The sequence below is a fragment of the Oryzias latipes genome, chromosome 8 (assembly GCF_002234675.1).
Source record: "Oryzias latipes chromosome 8, ASM223467v1".
Lineage (NCBI taxonomy): Eukaryota > Metazoa > Chordata > Actinopteri > Beloniformes > Adrianichthyidae > Oryzias > Oryzias latipes.
The window spans coordinates 7863104-7880375 of record NC_019866.2 but is presented as its reverse complement, the minus strand read 5'-3'; positions in this window follow the sequence as shown (position 1 = coordinate 7880375).

Sequence of the window (17272 nt, the reverse complement as noted above, 5' to 3'; positions counted from 1 at the left end):
ATATTTGGAGAAAGTGTCTCCTAATTGGCACACAGTTTGCTTTGACGGAGCTCAGCAGTTTTCTGAAGGTGGCAAAAATGTCTGATTTCAATGGGGAGGAGGCAAAAAATAACATCTACAAAGCAGGCAACCAGTAAGTAAATAAAAGACTAAATAATTATTAGCCTGAGTGAATTTAATTTGTAGTTTTTAGTTTTTTTTTTTTGATGGACACCAGATTTTAGAGGTGCATTGGTAGTTTTCCAAACCAACTCACCCAAGTGTTTTTTGTACTTCAGAACTTAGCACCTTATCGATTCAGACAAACCGCACAGCTGATGGATTTTTGTGAGTTTTATTTGGATCCCAGCGACACAGACAAAGAGCTGCTTCACTGACTGATTGATCACTGCGCATTGAGGGCAACACTCTTGTTTCTGTTGCCTATATGTAACATTTTATCGATGGCTACGAGGCGGCGCTCCTGGTGGCTCACAAATCTGTCTTCAGGCTGATCGGCAAAAACAGAAACAAACAGGACACTCCTGTCTGCTGGCATCCTAAGGCTCTCCAGTCCTGACAAAGAAAGCCCTCTACATTATTATAGCAACATTTTATAAATACATCACTGAGCAAAGTCACTGGTTAAATTCCAAGCCTTACTTGACTAGTTTTCATGAAGATTCAGATGAAATAAAGATTTTGTTTTAGCAGATTTCACATGTTACCGACCCCCCCCCATCACCACAATTACTCCAAGAGTAAATTAATGGAGAGAAAAATTGATTGGAATGTCTTGCGGGTCTTAACTTAAATGAGAATATTTAATTTGGTGATATTCTGCTCTAAGGCAACTATTCAAATTGTATTTTTTTTGCATGCATGCATGCATGACCAGAATATTAGGTGAAACACTTTTAAATGTGGTGCTTTGGTTTGCCAAAATGTTCACCCACTGTGATTGTACAGGAAGAGCTCACTTAAAATCAGAACTTAAGTTGAGAATGAAGTGTTTAAGTATGAAAGAAAGAGGAAGAGGATTGTATCTAAAAGGTTACTGTTAACTGGCTTTGTTCCATTTTTAAGTCCCACTTGGATCAAATTCGATCTATTTTAAAAGATTTTCTAGTATTTTTTCTAAACATGATTATGTTATTTTTAGGCAAAACTGTTGTTTTTTAGGACATAGTTTCTTACAGAGCAGCAGTAGTTCATCAGAAATGGTAGACAAAGGAGTTCTAGTTGTGGGTGGGACTGTTGGTGCAGAGTTAGCCCCCCCCCCATGCATCTGAAGAAAACAAAGCTGACATGGATCTAGTCATCAACAAATAGATTCAAGATTCAAGATCAACTTTTCAAGATCAACTTTATTAATCCCCAAAGGGAAATTTGGTAAGAAAGTTCCACTATCTGTCACACACCTAGGTGTGCGAAACTTGTTCTCCGCATTTGACCCATCCCCTGGGCGAGCGGTGAGCTGCAGACGAGCCGCGCCCGGGTGGCAGCAGCATTAAGTTTTCTGATAATGTGTCACTTTTAGCCCAAGAAGTCATGTCTGATTCAGCTCAGACTACTCTATCATCCTTGAAGGACATTCATCATAGTTTATGCAGTACATGATCTATTTTCTATGATAATATTTGTATAATAAGGATTAAGATCAATGAGCATCATATTATTGGAATACAAAACACAAGAATATGAATAAAATACAGCACTGCAGGGCAACAAATTGAGAAATAACATTTAAAATATGCATTAAGTCCTTCAAGGGATTTCGGATAGAAGCTTTGTGCTCATTTGGTGTTCATTTCTAATCCTCCTTTTTTATCTTAAGAGTCCATTAGGAGACAAGAGAGATGCAATTGGTGCAGAGAAACTCAGAAACTGGAATTGGGAATGTTTTGTTTTACAAAGTTTGAAAAAAAGTAAGACAAAGATCCTACTTTTCAGCTCAACTCTATCTGCTGATGGAAAAACACGTGGTAACCTTATCCATCCAGCTTCCAGTGCACCGTAGTATTGTAAAAAACATGCTCTCATACAGTGTTGTGAACAAAGATGGATTTAAATCCCACCATCCTTAATAAATGTTATCACTAATCTAAGTTTATTCTAGCTAAAATGACCCAAATAACTAACCTGCAAGACTTTTTTTGTCTTATTTTTGAATGGGTTGCACTGAAATAACATGTAAATTTTTTTTCTGCATGTAAGCTTTTATGATTTTGTACTACTTTAGTTTCCCCTACACTTATGGGTGTGTTTAATTTATTTTTTTTAGGGTGGCACAAACAAGAAAAAATATAAATAAACAGTGATTCCAGTCTTATGAAGCCAAATCCTTTTTTTTTCAATTTATCTGGTCAAGCCTGACACTGGAATCTAGTGAGACTGGCCTCACTTCTAACAAAAATTGCAAGTGACAACGAATAAAATAAAGAATAAACTGAGATGCATTTTATGGAAACTTGGCCCTCAACATCAATACATTAAAAATCCCCCAACAGTCACATGTGATGATGGTTGATTTTAATGGTGTGAGAGATTCTTCTGTGAGTCTATAGAGTCATTTTGCAAAGAAGAAAATCAATACAGTGACCTTTGAAGAGTTTGTACACTTTTCTTTTTCAACTCCAACTGGTATTCCAGATATTCTTGCAAAAACTGGGAATGTAGAAACTACTTCCACCCAGAATATTTTAAACATCATTATGCCAAAAAGAACAAAACAAATATGGAGTTTAATGTTTCTCTTTGATACAGATAAAACAGAGCAAGGCCTGTCTCTGTGGTGTTTGATGACATATTGGTCCGTAAGCTGTTTTATCCAGATTAAAATTGACGTTAGTGTCCCATGCTGCTGGCTCCAGTTCAACTGCTAATCTAAGATCTGGATGCTCTGCCTTGGAGCAAAAATCCCACCAAAGCAGCATTATGGATAAGGGTTGAGCTGGTGCTGCTTTGAAGGGATTTTCTACCAACAACCCAGCTTCCAAAATGCTGAGCAGACTGTCCGATATGACTCAAGTGGCAGAGATGAGTAGACTATTTGCCTGTCTCAATGCATCAATTTTTTAGGATACCTGCCACTGATTCCCCTACAGCACACTCCACCTTCAACAGTAATTTTAGAGCTTCCTGGGGAGCCCTGCGATTCATCAGACATGTATGATTTCTGTCAGTGCAGGATGAAGGAGCTTAGCTCTTACAGGGCATCCTGCTGAAAAATTGTCAGAATCTATTTTTTCGGGTCTGTTAGCGCAAAAGCTCTGCCCTGATCAAAATAAAACAACCTGCATTCTGCATGCAGCTATAAGAGTGTTCAATCTCAGAAAACACTCAAACTTGGAGGTTTTGTTCCACTTTTCCTTTTATTTTAATGCCCTCAGCTTTAGGGAAAACAGAATTACTGGACATGACTTCAGCAAACACCAGTATTTGAATTCAGAATCTATATAAACTGGAAGAGTACTCAAGCATATCTATTATTGAAGAGTGAGCGAGAATTTTTAGAACACTCAGAATTTCTGCCGTATTCATAATTTAAATTTAAATCCGTCTTGGTCTCCTCTGCATATTCACATCTCATTTGCTGTCATCCGTGCCGACTCGTCGCCTTTATCCTCCTGGAATCTAGTCTCAATTAAACTTCTTATTGGGATTTAAACGGGGGGAGGGGGGATTTAAAAGGAAAGGCAGTTGGCAGAGATCCTGAAAACCAGGTATCAGGAACAGTTTCTCCCACAGTGAAGTAACTCGATCGGACGGCGGCGCTTTGGCTGTCACCACAATCACACTGCGTTCAGCAAAATCCTCCATGAGCTCAATATGTTTATCAGAGCTTTACAGGATGTGCATGCACATATAAAGAGGAAGCCGTGGGATCACTGCGTAAATATCTGAACAACTTTTCAGATAAATTGGCTGTTGCAGATGATGAAAGAGGTTTTTTAATTTTCTGCTTAGTTTGTCCTGTCACAGAGGGCTGACTCCATATCCCTGCAGCATCCCTGCACTGCAGGCTGTGTCTGCAGAGGAGATTGTCAAGCCACAATAAAAGAAATATAACTTATTAAAGAATTTATAAAAATAAAGGTCAGCAGGAAAGGAGACCAATCATTTATTAGAGGAGCTTCTGTCGCAGATGAGTTATGAGAGCAAAGTTCAAGGATGCCCTAAGTGGAGAAAAGAAATGAGGGCTGTTTAAAAGGACTCTTTACTTTTTTCCTCTATAAATTATGAATTTGCTTCACATTTATGCGTTCTGTTTTTAGGGGAAGTATTTGTCCCACTTTTTTGTGATACAACACGAGTAATGTCAAATCTACAGGCGCTACTTGCGCAAAGTTTTTTCTTTGTTGAAAAGGACAAAAATGGTGTTTTAAAGTTTTATTAGCATGCTTGACTGCTGCAGAATTCATGTTTTTGCCCTTGTTTTGAGACAAAAAACTTTAAAAGTCAAACCATTTTACAATGATGCAATGATTTTTGTCTTTTATTGTCTCTGCCTTTTATTCAAAACCTATTAATATCTTGGTTTAAATTGAATTGGAATTAGTCTTAACCTACATGACTAATTCCTAAATGGAAAATTTGGCATATATTACATTTTAGGGTTCAATAACAAATAATGATTTAGCAAAGGGAATATACATTTTTTTAATCAAAATTATTTACTGTTTTTTTTTCAAATTGTTTTGGCATAGTTTGTGCAGTTGTCCAGTGTGCTACTTATACTCAGATATGACATATATGTGATTTTTTTTACAAATAAACAGCAACATTGGTGAAACTGCTGCTGCTGTTCATGTATCCAACAAGTGCATCACACATCTGTAAGCAGGTTTCCAGCTGTCCTTCTGGTTTTTCCCATTTGTCTGTCTAAGCTGCTATCGTTTTGGTAATGTCACATGATCAGGAGAAGAATTTGATTTAGTTGACCAGCTCATTTGTAGATTTTTTTTGTTTTTGTTGGCTGGTGTGTGGATAGAGTGCAGGCTCTAGAATTGTTTATTGATAGCTTCTTTTATTATTTTTATTTATTTATTTATATTGATTATGGGAGAAAGAGACAGCACATAACAGCAATGCCCAGTGGCTGGTCTCTCTGAGAAAAGAGAGCATTGCAACATTGCAACTTCCCTGAACAGAATCCAGTAACCATCACAGTGGCAGACATCCAAGAAAGAGTCTCAGGTATGAAGAACTGGACAGCACCAGACCCTGACATGATACATGCTTACTGGCTAAAGAAGCTCAACACACTCCACGAGTGCCTGGCAGCACAAATGAACCAGCGTCTAAGAGATGGGACTCACCCTGAATGGATAACGGAAGGGCGAACGTCATGTCAGGCATCATTGCAACCAAGATAAATATGGATCAATACATGAGCAACACACAGAAGGACATTGGTAGAGACTCCAGAGGAGCCAAACACCAACTCCTGGTTGACAGAACAGTCGCTCAAGACTGCAAGTCACGACACACCAACCTGTGCATAGCCTGGATTGATTACAAGAAAGCCTATGACTCAATGCCACACACATGGATCACTGAATGCTTGGAGCTGTACAACATCAACAGGACTCTAACTCAATGAAGCTGTGGAAAACCACCCTTGAAGCCAATGGGAAGCCACTTGCACAAGTGTCTATCAAATGTGGGACATACCAAGGTGATGTTCTGTCCCCAATGCTGTTCTGCATAGGTCTGAACCCCCTCAGCCAAATAATCAATAAGACTGGCTATGAATACCGACTCAGAAATGGGGCCAACATCAGTCACCTCCTCTACATGGATGACATCAAGAGCATAAGAGCATATAGCTTGATGTCATTAATTTGATGTCATTAATTTTCTTTATGTGTCCTACATCATCAGAAAAACGTGGGTCAGCGTCTTTAAAGTGGGTCTTTAAACCAAAATCCCAGACATGTCTGAGTACAAGAACACAAAGCTCTGATTGCTGAACTTACTCGATGCTGTAATGCAAACTCAGATGAGGTTCCCTCCTCCCTGTGGCTTACCAGATGCTGTTTGAAGAAGATTGGAATGAAGGACATCCAAATGAAGGAGATGACACATCTGAGGAGTGTGAGTTGGGGTGTGACTCCAATAAAGCTTTACTTATTTTACCTTTTTGCCCACTATCAGTTTGGATCTCCTGCTAAAGTGAGTTTAAGAAAAAAGAAAAAAAAGAACCTAAATTCTGCGACAGCTTACTCATCTCTAAGAAAGCAAACCATGGAAATGCTGTTTTCTTCCAAAACAATCTCCACACAAATAATCCACATTTGTTTGCTCTCATACTCTAAGCTGCTGCTAAATCAACCAAATCCCCCCAGGCAGCTGTTTTCAGCAAACAAGGTGAAGGAGGTGATGGCGCACCTTCATTTAAAAGCAACAGCAAAGAAAAGAACCTGTTCATAATTTGCAGACTGGCAACAATGACTCAACCTGTTGGCTCATTAGTGAGTGCAGATGAACTAGATGGGTCCATCAGAGAGGGCACGAGCGCAATAGCTCTGAAAACACAAGAAAGTTAATCACGTTTTTAGTTGAGAATCTAATGAGGAAATAAAGTGAGACTGATGTTCATTAAATCAGTCCGGCACTTTGTTAATTTACATTTTGGTTTCGGAAGGCTGCAGTTCCACCACGATTAGAAATAAGTGTGAAAGATGGCAGAAAAAATGTGACATGCAATGCTTTTTTTATATTTCTGCTTCTACATTTGAGGAATGCAGCAGTTTTTAGATCAAACGAGATCAAAGGCTAGAGGTTTTACCACCGTCTCAGCCTGCTTCATTTTATAATCCAGTCGAATCTAAACTAAATTTAGTACTGGATTTTATAAATGGCAAGAATCTTGTGACTCAGATTTAGGAAATACTCTTTTTTTTTAATAAAACAAATTTATCTTTTGGATCTCATTAAACTATTTTGCATTGAAATGTTTAAATGATGATCATCTTCAACATGATTCCACAAATAAATGCAGATATATGATGTGCATAGCTTTGATTTGTCCTGACAGCACCTCAAACTTTCATCGATTTGTTTGCTTTTGCTGAGTTTTGCATAGTTTTTGTAATCCGGTTCAGATCAGCTCAAGCGCCACGCCCATAACATGCAGATTTTTTCGAGTAATAAAATGAAATGCTTATTATTATCTTCAGAAAACATTCATTCATGATTTCAGTAAACTGTCACATGGCATGTGATTCAAGTTACAGATATCTAACACTCATTGATTATAATCAGAATACAATTTCATATTATTCCAGATATCATTGCTAAACATTGCAGATCAAGTAATGAAAATCAATAGCTTATTGATTGTAATTAAAGTATTTCAGTAATCAATAGTTGCACATTACACAATGTAATACTCTTTGTTGTAATTAAAAGAGACTGATCATTTAACCTCATTTAAGTTCACATATGTATTTAGAATTATTCAGACAACTGTTGATCCTTAACTCTTCTTATCTCCACATCTTGAAATCAGAGTTTCTTTATACATTTTCTTGAATATTTGGATATTTGAACATTGTTTGAGTTCATTACATAACCCCTTCCAAGGTTTAGTGCCACACACCGACACACAAAACTTTTCTCTGTGGTTCCTATCAAATCGATCTTAAAGTTCCAACATCCCCTTAGTTTGTAGCCTCCTTCATTTTCTGAGAACTGTTTCTAAGTCTGGATTGATAAAATAATTTTTTTGTATGATCAAGATATCCGGCTTTATGTACAATTCTGATGGCTCGTTTTTTAAAGTAAAAAGAGAAATAGCACCTGCTGTAGTCTAATTTAGATGTATTTATGATTGAAATACTTTTTCAACTTGAGTTGGTCCTCCTCTGCAGAGTTAGTTGTTTTTTGTTTAGTACAGCAGCTTTTTTGTTTGCTGATGGAAGAACTTGTCCGAGTCAACGCCATGCTGCTTTATATTTAGAGAAAAGAGAAGTTATGGGGGGGAGGGGAGGGTCTAGGAGCGGAACCCCAGACACCTGAAAGTCAGTGGTGCTAATGTAGGACCTGAGAGTGCAACCTCACTCCCAGTGTGCTCTGATTAAAGAATGATTTATAGGTCTGCTGGAGATCCCTCTCAGCAATCTGTCTCCTCAATGGTTTATTTTTTTCCCTCCTTTTCAAGAGGTTTGGTAAATCAAGCTATCTTTGAGAGGATCTCAGTTGTACAATGTCAATGTGTTACTATGAGAGAGTCATTAAACTCCATAATCATGAAAACATGCATGGGGGGGGGGGGGGGGGGGGGGGCTCGCAGGTGTACTGAAGTGATTTATTCTATGTTGTGGTGACGGATGTGGAATAAAAACATGTTTTTTTTTTTCTTTAGATCTGTGGAACTGTTGTCCATTCACATTTTTGCACAGATAGTATTTAAAAAAATTAAAAAACTTACAACTTCAAAGTCATACTCCAGTCATATTTTGATCTATTGTAAACATGTTTTAAGTGGTCTTTTAATTACGATTATGCTGTTTTATGCCAAAATATAAATTTGCCTCTGAATTGTGGGCGAGACTGTTGGCGCGGAAGTCAGCCCTCCCTTTGGTTACACACTCACCTAACATACAGCCCCTCACAGCAATATCAGGAACTATCCAGGGGGAGATGCCAGCTCGGACGAGGAAAACGAAGACATTAACATATCTATTTGTCTGCAAGTGAATACATCAGAATGGAGTGGAGCAGGGAGGCTTTGGCCCGCCCATTTCAGTTCCTGCATCCCAAAAGAGAGCTTTTCAAACCCTATGGTTTTCATTGAAGTGGGACTTTGATGGATATGACCCCCTTTAAAAAAAATGACCTCCCAGCGGCAAAACTGTCAAAGTAATGGGTGGCGCCAAAATCTCTCAAAGGAACTTGTTAAAAATCCACCAACAAAACCAAAATAGTCCAGGATATCCAAGGGACGTTTTAAACATGTTATAGGACCTATGGCTTGACGGCCATGTTTATGGCAAAGTCGTCACCCTTGTGCTAAAATAGGCAGTTTACCATTGGGAGTTGGGTCATCTAGACCCACTAGACAGTGCTCTGAACCTTTTTTCTTCAATGATTTGTGATCTTCACTGGTGTCCATGGATTACATGAAATCTTTCCACCTTTATCCACCTTTGTGATGGTAGTGAGAACACGTCAATGGAAGGGTGGGGTCATCTAAGATGGCACAAGGGTTAAATTTGCCATTTTTCACATTTTTGCACAAGAAAAGAAACTTTTGTTTGAGCGATGGTCGAGAAATTTCACAAACACGCCACCAGGGTAAGACTACAACCAAAACAAACAGCGTTAGCGTAATAGGCTTCAAAAGGGGCGTTTATCTGATGCTCGCAAATTTTTTACCGGACCATTTTGAACATGAATGAATCCAAACCATGTGACATGCATTGTAAACATACTCAGAATGTGGGTGTGGTTAATAAAAAACCTCCATTGCCAAGGAAATTCCAAAAAATTACTTTAGCAGATTTCTTCTAAAAAATTACATAGATGTGTTTGTCAACCCTATAGGTGACCACAAAATTAAAATGGTTGCTATGCAGATAAAAGCAACAGAAAAGCTGCCATTTTGAAAAAGAAGTGTGTTTCTTTGTTTTTTTATTTTTATGATTTTGTCACATGTAGCTCTGACCTGGTTAGCAGACGGAGAGATTGAGGGGAGTATAATAGCTGCCCCGCCAGTAAGGGCGGGACAAAGGGGGCGGCGATGGCGACAGGGGGTACAATGCTGCTCACGGCTTTAATCAGAATATTTTTCTCACAACATCAGCATTACAATTTTATAAAACCTCAGCATCCATTAAAAAAATGTAAAAGCTACAACTAAATCATTAAATCATTTTTAATTAATCACAATTTGTTTTTTTTTCCCTTTCAACTTGTCTTTATTGTGTATCATTTCATTATTTGGTTTTGTTTATTCTTTCTGTAATTTCTTTTAGCAATAAAGTTTGCTTTATGCAGCTTTTTAACAAGCACTGGCCCACACTCCCTGTTCCTTTTGTCTCCCCATTATCTCTTGTTGTTTGCTCATTTATATTAATTAGAGAACAAAGAATTTACATAACCCCCAACAAATAAGCCATCAAGCTAAACCTATTAAGCTCATGTGAGAATAATTAATCCATAAACTGTTGTCATTGTTTGCATAGTGTTATAACTTTCACAAGCAGAAGGTTACAGGTTTGTTTCCCCAGCAGGACAATTATTATGTATATAGGGACTGCGTGTTTAGTGCATTTATGTGAAAAAAATGATGTAAACAACGGTGCAAACATGTCCAAATGCACAAATGAGATCTAAAATGTTTTGTTTCTCATAAAGGTTGATCAACATTGTTTTTTATAAATCCATGTTTTTCAGAGTGGACTTTCTAATATGGCCTTTAACAATGTAGCCCACGTACGGCACATACCTGCTTGAATAACAGTGATTCAGCTGGCAAAGGGCTTGTTCATCATTATGGCACAAGGAGACAGCAGTCAGAGAGTGCTTTAAAGTGCTTCAACGGTAACAGAACACATTATTTTTCCACAATGATTAGCTCACCCGGCGCAGAAGAGCGCGGGTGACGTATCCCTCCAGATCAGAGGAGCAATCTTTTGAGATGCAACAGGGCTGTGCTGAATCTATAAATGTCCCGGTAAGCACCATCATTCAGTGCTGTAAGCACCATTTCCCTTGTTCCTTCTACCACCTCAAGTAAAAACAGGTTATCCTTGACTTTTATGCTGAATGTGGAGTCTCCTTGGCAAACACATAGACGGCATCCTGAATGTCAATTCACGAGGAAGGACGTTTATCACTGTTAGTTTGCTAGAAAACTCCCAATTTTACCAGATCTATCCTGGTTGGGTATGACATGCTCGATATAGGATGTTTTGAACATACATTAACTTTAAATGAAGACAGTGTAGCTCCTTAAAAATGTGTTGTATGTGTTCATGGAAAAAGTGCCAATTATAATACTAAAGATATCTGTACTGCTGACCTTTCTGCATTTGCTCTGTATGCTATTACACTCAATCAAGAAAGGTCAGCGATGGACGTGGGTCCCATGTAAAGCTGTTTTTTTCTTCTTATATTGTGTTTGTTCAATTTGTGACCCCATTGGTGCAATGTACAAACATACAGGTTGTTTTTCTTGAAAAAAAAAGTAAACACATTTCAGACTTACAAAAGCGAGAAATGGAATACAATTAGCTCTGCACGGAGCCACAAATAAAGATGTATACATTTCATTTATTTATGTTTTTCTTTTATGTTTTTTATTGCTTTAAAATCTACCAGAACCCGTTAAAAATAAAAATCTAAATTTAACTGTAAAAGAAAAAAAGGTCAAACTTTGAAAAGATTACAAATATAAAATTGACAAATTATCCCATAAACTGTCACAAAACCATTTTTAACGACTTTATAAGAAATAGCCACCAGTTTGAGTCCTTGTCACTTGAAAACAGTTGAAACTTGCTTCACACGTGAATGTGTTGGCGTAGGGAGCCCTCTTGTGGACAAACTCTGAACTTTTCTTCCCCCCCCTTAGAACATATAAATCTATTATATCACCTTTTTTTATTGCCAGACTGCACAGGCAGTAAAACAAATGTATGCAACATTTTTGGATCAATAATATTTGCTCTTTCAGAGTATACTATATAATATATGTCAGCTATATATACAATATATATAAGATGTGTTTTTATTTTTTTGCTTAATAATTAAATATGCTTTAAATGTGTTTTAGCTTCATCTTCTCAGTTCTCTAGGTGCTATGATCCGTTTTTCCTATAAAAAAAGAATCATACATTAACAGTTGTTTTCACCTTCATTAGTGAGAAAACACTACATAGCACATCCAGATCTGATTTGAGGGTGCATGCCCTACTGAAGAGTGGCGCCTGTCCAGGTGTCAGCCTGACTCCATCAGCTGTGTGAGGGTTCTACTTCTGCAAGACCCTGAAGAGACACATATGTGGAGAGTAGATGGATAGACAGAGGGCTGGACCAAAAATGCTCCTCTATTTTCTGGTATGTGATCATCAGATTCAATTTTTTTTTTCCAACTCCTAGCAAAGGTTTGTACAGAAAATGTAACACAGATGAGCATTGTCTTCTCCTTGGAAGATTGTTTGCTCTTGCAGCATTATTCTCAGCCATATTTGTGATACATTTGAGTTCCTTACTTTAATCCATTTGAGCAGACACTGTTTCTTTCAAAAATCCGACATAAATGTAACAATTTCTACAGCATCGAACTCATGGAGTCTTCAAAAATTGTTTAAATTGTTTATTTCATGAGAACTTTGAAAATAAATACAATCCAGACATAAAAAAAAATCAATCTACCATGTTCTGTACAGTGCATGAGGCATATTAAGTATGACAAAGGATAGTTTTCAGTACACCAGATCAATGAAATGAAATAAGCTCACATTAACGCCAAGCTATAATGGGGCCTCAGAGAGTAGCATTCATGAGTGCTATCTAATTAAATGAGTTTCCTTGATTACGTGAGCCTCCCATGTAATAAGTATCCTTTGACAGACTTTCAAATCATTATCAATGTTTCTTCAGCCTATTAGTGCTTTATTTGTTTTCAGATACAATCTGATTAAACTTTTATAGCGTTCTCAGTTAGTTCATTAGCGTCAAGCGTTGTGTGTTGATGTTTAAAATGCTCATTTAAACAGAAGGAAAGAGCACTGACAGTTTAAAAGAACAGTTAAAACTCGCTAAGTTGCTCTTTCTGAGTTTTTCTTTTCTTATATTTTTTTGGAGATTCAGTAAAGTAGTAATAACATGGTTGTAAAGATCTTCAAAAGTAAAGGTATTGTGCTGCAAAGCTCTGCTCTGCCTCAGTTGTATTCAATGACTTCTTCATGAATTCATTCATGCCTAATCCATTAGTCATCCATTAAAACAAGCGGAGCTCAAACTAACTCACACATTTCTTTATCCGCACGCAAAACAAAAACTTTCCCTGAATCCATCAGGTTGTTGATGCTAGAGATATCGTGCAATATTCAAATGTAGAGCTTTGTTGGGATTCATCATTAAGTTCTAAAAACGCAAAAGGTCAAAATTGTAGCTTTTGATGAATTTCTAGGACAAAAAGAGTCATTGTTCTTAATTGTTTAATATGCTGCTTTAAATGGAAAAGGCTGCAATGATATCAAAGCGTGGGGGGTGCTGGTGCAAGTTCAGAAGAAAGACCACGTCTCAGTCTGACTGACTCAGATGAAACACATTAGTGGACTTGCAATGGAGCATGCCTTCAGCCATCAGACAGTGGAAATTATTGGATTTAAAGTGACTTAATGGGGTTCTTGATTATTATATTTTTTTATGAGTCATCATACAACACTGTACATTCATCAAGCATCAATATGTGTAGGTATTCCTCTCATTTTCATGCTGATGTAGTGCCCCCCCCATAGACAGATCCATTTATTACATCTTTACATGATGTCAGACTGAGGAATTAGCTGCATGGGATGTAAAAGTGTATGCTGTCTCTGTCTCCCTTTAAATCTTGTAAAACAAAAAGTTTTTATAGAGGCCTTGGGGAATAATATATTTATATAATTTTAAGCAGTTTGGATGTTTATTTTTTTATATAAATCACATCTTAAAAATAAATACGTCACTATACTTATTTATTTAATACTATAAAATGTTCACATTACAACCATATTTGTTTTCTGACAACATATATATACATATATATATATATGTATATATATATATATATATATATATATATATATCAGCCATCTTTATGCTCTCCACAATGGGTGTGGATTGATCTGTTGCTGCAGTAATGGGGGAGAATTTGCTGTCAGCCTGCAGACGGTCTGTGAGTTCCACCACATTGGTTTTGCTTGATGGCACATGTCCTCAAGACCACGAAACAAAATAGTTTTTGAATGAATACTGGCAAATTGAATTCCTTCCTCATTTGCTGGATGCCACTGAAAATGGATGCTTATTGACACCCGTACTTCACAAGTGAGGAGGCCCAGCCCTCGACATCCTAGATCGATAACATTAACTGAGACATCCCCACAGCGAGCTTAAAAAAAAAAGAAATATATATATATATATATATATATATATATATATATATATATATATATATATATATATATATATATATATATATATATATATATATATATATATATATAACTTGATTTATCCTTAAATGAATTCTTGTTGGTTTAGTGAGCTTTTTTGTGTTCTTCCTATTTTTTTAATGTCATTTCAGCAACTTTATCAATTAATAAAATAGCAGACATAAATAATGTGTTAAATTTAGGATTTTTAGCAGTTATTTATTAATAATTGTTGCACATTCTTGAACTTTTTGTTTAAAATGACATAGAAGTCTTACTAAATGTTGCTTTTTTTTGCAAAATTATAGATGCCAGTGAAGCATTTGAAGCTCCAGTATATATCTTTTTTTATACCCCCACCCTTTACCCAGCTTGTAAATCTGATGCAGCATGCCAAAGAGAAAGGCCTGCACACTTTGGAGGTAACTGGCTTTGTAGCTGTCACAGCATCAGGCTGTTGCGAAATGTAGCCGGAGACATGAAGTCTGAAAATATGCCCCCTGTCTCTTTGCGTAAACAAGCCAGCGTACATTCATTAAAGGGCTTTTGACCGCACCTCAAATACCTATTGATCAGCTGTGGACAAATGGGATCCATTTCCCTGTATGAGTCGTGGCCATTTGTTACAGTTCACGATTGATTCTTTGCCATGGCAACCGCCAGTGTGCGGCCATGAAAACAGAAATTGCATTATCTCAGTGGAAATTGATGTAAGAGTGTATGGTGCAATCAAAATGTAACTGAGTACTTATGAAACAAATCTTACAAAGAATTTTTTTAAACATTGATGTTTTTTCCCCTGTAGTTTTATTCATCAATTTATAGATTCAAAGTCAACTAATCCTGATGCTGGCTAAAAGGTAAGGTCAGCAGGTAAACCAAATTGAGAATTTAGAAAACATTCATTTTCACTTGCAATAAATGTAAAGACTTAGTTGAAGCCCAGCAGCTTAAAAAAATGAAAACTTTGTAAAAACTAACAGAAAACCCAAATTTCCTTCAGGTGGCAACACGTCTGTTTATTATGACGGCTTAATCCATGTTTCTTAAGTCCAGAACAAGATGTTTCTTTGCATTTTATAAGCTCTAAGGTTGGTGAAGTTTGCCTTAAGGACAATGCCAAAGTGGCTGATGTCAAATGTGACTTTTAGACACAAGAAGTGACACCTCGATATTAAAGCAAGTTGACTGACTGTTATGGGCATCTTTCAGAGACAGAGAACATTTTTGTATTTTATCTGCAGTAACACATCCAAATATTCCTAACAGACATTTTGACTTAAAAGGCAATTGAGAAAAATCACTGATGATTGTGGTTTGGCCGTGATTTCACACTGTGTAGTAAAAAAGGTGTCACAAGAGGTGATGTGCTGTTGCTTATCTAGCGCGTTGACCTTTACAGCTCCCTTATCTTCGTCTACACTGCATCTAGATGTTCAAAAATAGTGAATGGTGAATTCACATTTAGCACTTTACTACCCTCTTTGACAGTGCTGTGCAGTCACAGTCCCGTTCACCCATGCACACACACACATTCACACACTGATTTCGACTCCGCTCCCAAACACTGGCGCCAACCTATAACCATCAGGAGTAATGTGGGGTTCAGTGTCTTGCTCAAGGACACTTCAGCACACAGGCGTGCAAAATGGGAACAGTAAGAGTAGCTTTTCTAAACGGTTCATGTAAGTAAAAGGCACTTATTTTTACATTTTATTGTGAAAAAATCATCTTGATCCTTTTTAATGGATTCAAGAAATTTTGATTAAACTACTTACTTTCCAACTTTTTAGAAGGGTTTTGAATGTTGACTAGTGTTGTATGGAATAAAGCAATAATTTGAGACCTTGTGGGATATAAATGTGCAAAAATGAAAACCATAACATCTCATTTAAATCAATCCCTTGTACCTCTGTCACATCTACCCTCAGGCGTGGATACGGGCGGAAAATGGAACCATGAAACCACGATACACGCCTCCATGAAATTTTAAGATCGTCGACTGCTCAATGAGCCTATAGAGCAAACATTTTTGTTCACTTTTTTTTCTACAGGTAGAAAAAGTGAACATGTAGTGAGCACTAATGCAACGCGTAAGGGTGAGACACAAGCATGTCGTCGAGATTGTGCAATGAGCAAGGGTTTAGTTGGTGCATTTCAAGTGATAAGTGTTCGCTCCTTATGTACAGCGTGACTGTTAAAAATTAAGAAATTAGACAATCTGAGCACAGATTGTGCAGACATCGTACTTGCGTGTCACATGCGTATCAGCCAGTCTGCACAGCATTTGACTAGAGTGCAGTGTAAGAACATCATCTGACAGCACATTCGGATGTTACAAATGCGTGTAACTTTCATTAGCCTTCACAATACACTTACCACTGACAAGAAAATTGTTTATGATGTCACTTAAGATGGCTTTATAAGCCTCAGAGACCCGGGCAACCCAAAAACCTTCAGCACCCATGCAGGTCACCCCCATGCATGTGACTTATGCATCGCTTGTTTTTACAGTTAAAAAGAAAAGCTCAAAATTGTCTAAAAATGTTACATTACACAAATAATAGTGTGATTGAACTTTGAACTGCTAACCTTTGGTGTAAGATGTGTTTTCTGGTGAAACCCACCCTGAAAATGGATTGATTTAAAAGCAGTTTTCTTGAAAGCTCTTTTCATCTTCCAGCTCATTCTCGGAGTTGCTCTGTGTCACGAAACCTTCTGCTGTGTGCTCTGGCAAAGCTGAAACAAAGGCAGCATTTGCGGGGCCCTGGTGGGACCAAAATTGAGACGATCTCAGCAGGAACCCTAAATGTAACGAGCAGAGCTCTTTCTTCCTTCAAGACAAAAGCCAGACTTCTCCAACAAAGCAACACCGACACAGAATCAGTATTTCATTTAACACTGGTTTGGGAACACTTTACCCTGGCACATACTAGACACTTTTATTTAATCTACAAGCTGCTTGCTCCGTCCCTTTCCCAGACTAGCACAGCAGGTGCTTGTTCATTCAATCTGCAGTGACTGGAGAAATTTGATTATTGTTGAAGCCTGAAAAAGCTGGCAAGGAGCAAAGTTTACATTGACGCCTACAAGTACAGTTCCTTTTAGGCTTGGTGTTGCAGTTTATAGTATTTACA